Here is a 2,909-nt window from a genome sequence, read left to right as displayed (position 1 = left end):
CATGTGTTTGGTGAGCACTAGATGCATCTGGAACCTATATATTATAAAAAGTTGAAAGATATAAAATTAATTATAAATAATAATCAATTAATATATAATATAAATCTAACTAAATAAATAAATCATACCTGCCCACTACTGGATGGCACCGAACGAGGAGTACCTACTGGGCTATGCGCAAAAGATCACTCGCCTTCTGAGCACGCATCTGATGGAGCTGTGCCTCCAAGTAGAAAATCTTGTCATCAAACTCAGTCCGAAGCTCATCTCGAATCCTCCTAATGGTCTCCTCTGATGGTGCCTGATTAGATTGCTGATACAAACGTCGCTTTGTCATGCTCGAACTCCAAGTACGTATCCGTCCATGTCCATCTTCTCCCATCACCTCCACAAAGATACGATCTTTTAGTTCTGGTGTGCGCTCATCCTCAGGTACCTCTCAAGTCGTCGTTTCATCTCCTCCTGTAATAAAAAATTATAATATTGACATTAATATATAAAATATACTATATGTAACGAGAATTTAAATTATGTACTTACTATACACTCTTGTGCATTCGCATCGATGACACCTTGCTTTGAAGTATGTGTTCTAATAAACACGCTTAGTCGATCTGTTTCTAATCCCTCTGCTTCCATCTATTAACATAAATAATCCAAATATATATAAGAATTTATACTAAAGTTATATTTAGTATAAACTTATAATATTTTAAATATACATTTGCTTTAATAACAGAAAATGAAGTTCTCCCTATCTTATGCAAGCCTCCCAACATCTTCCTGTTATTTTTGTTTCGTGCACACTGTGCCTACAAAAGTTATTAATGTAATTAAAAATATAATATATAATTTTATTATATAAAAAAAACTAATCACAAAAGAATAAGTACCTGGACATCTTCTTGTCCCCAATAACGAACAAGTATCTCCCACTGATCAGTTTTCACACGCGGAGGAGGTCTAGAGATAAGATTTTCTTCCCTCTGGTGCTCATCATAGTAATGACGCTTGATATAAGACTTCCAATTCCTCCACATCTCACCAACCGACCTTAAACAATTTTCTCTATATTCACTAGGGGCATCTGTGTTATCCTACAAAATTAAAATTTAACAAAATTAGTAATCATATAAAATGTATGAATATAAAGGACAAGAGTACTTATTTCACATCTCCTTTCAAATATAATCTATAATTAAATACATAATTATAAAATAAAACTTATAAATATATTTTACCTGCACCTCTTTCCAAATGTGGTCTAGAATATACTGGGGTATTTCTGTCCAAGATGCATATGTCAATGGGACATATGTCCCATTTTTCGCTATTACCCCTAATTGACTCTTGAACTTACTTGCATTGGACCCACAAGGTTGCATATGAGCATCAAATACCAAAGAAACTTTCTGATCCGTGCCCCAAAACTCAATACCGTGAGCCGTGCCTCGACCTCTTCGTCTAGAAGTTGACTGACTCGAATATCTAATTAGTATCCAAATACAATAATCAGATAAGATAGTACAATAATTTTAACTTTACATAAGTAGAATAAGTGATTTTACCTGCAACATCTGATGACTGTGGCTGAGATAATGTGGTCTCTGATCGCTGTCTATGTGGCTGAGTATTATATGCTGAAAATGATTGTTGCTGTGACTCATCATGATTGGACTGAGATGATGAATAAGCCTGTAATCTATCCAACATGGATACACCACGTCTCCTCTTTGAAGCCATCCTATATGTAAAATATAAAAAGTAAGCATCATCTTCATCTTAACTAACAAATGAACAATAATAACTAACAAAAAGTAAATATACAGAATTTAACTAACAAATGAATAATAATAACTTACATACAAATTTTCATAATTAGCAATGGTCATTCGTCTTCATCCATCTCAACATCATCTTCGATGGATCTCATATCATCTACAGTTGTTCCATCTACACCTTCTCTCACCCAATGAACATCATCATCACGAGTATATATTGTCTCATCTAAATGTTGCTCGTTAAAAGCTCTGCTTGAGGTACTGATTTAACATTATTTGAACCATCTTTTGAATACATATCAAACAAATCTCTAACTGTCATCTTGAGAACAACACTCCATCCTGATTCTACAGGATCTGGAATATAGCATACTTGTTCTGCTTGACTTGCTAGAATGAATGGTTCATTTGAAACATCACTGTCATTATATAAAAGATGACTAAAATTGACGAGTGTCATCTTAAACTCATCTATCTTCTTCCCTTTGATATCATCAATCCAATCACATTTAAATAGCACAAATTGCATATCATTGGTATATCGAATCTTGATAATATCTATCAATCTTCCATAATAGGTTATATCTCCAATACTTGTATGCGCCTTGACAACAATTCCATGGCTTTGAGTGGTTCTCTTGTTATCCTTATCAAGTTTGCGAAATCAAAAGTCATTGATGATATATCCATCATAACGTCGTACAAATTGGTCTGGACCTCTAGCAAAATACTGAATTTCATCTGAGTACTGAATTTCAGATGTTCTTACCTATATTCAATATAATATTTTAAACTTTCAAATTATATAAAAATTAAATGATAAATAAAAGTTTTAAATTTGAATTGTTAGAAAAATTAAATATGATTACTTACATGCTCCATCAATCATGTGTGAAAAGTTGATACATGGATCTTTTCAATTTGATCATCTGATGAACGAGGCATTTGTCTTCTTAAATATTCAATGTGCTTCCTATAAATATTATAAACAATACCTTGAATAAGTATAAATTTGTTAGTATATCTTACAAGTTGATTATAAAACTTACATTCGAATAGGAGTTATAGCATCAATATTTTGCAGCACATAATGATGAGCTTGCTCCCATGTGACTTCATCAATATATA

General features: G+C 32.7%; 1 long non-coding RNA gene across 1 annotated transcript; it reads right to left on the bottom strand.

Annotated features, from left to right (window-relative positions):
• Positions 1-722: 722 nt before the first annotated feature.
• On the bottom strand, positions 723-1,366 carry LOC140855454 (uncharacterized). Its single transcript, XR_012138382.1, has 3 exons — positions 1,242-1,366; positions 894-1,097; positions 723-812 (listed from the first exon to the last, which is right to left on the bottom strand). It is a non-coding gene; the product is annotated as an uncharacterized lncRNA (long non-coding RNA).
• Between the last annotated feature and the right edge of the window lie 1,543 nt (positions 1,367-2,909).

This window comes from Elaeis guineensis, chromosome 2, assembly GCF_000442705.2.
Source record: "Elaeis guineensis isolate ETL-2024a chromosome 2, EG11, whole genome shotgun sequence".
In the NCBI taxonomy this organism is placed as follows: Eukaryota; Viridiplantae; Streptophyta; class Magnoliopsida; order Arecales; family Arecaceae; genus Elaeis; species Elaeis guineensis.
The sequence above is the reverse complement of the archived record's forward strand: the minus strand, read 5'-3'. Positions and strand labels throughout refer to the sequence as shown.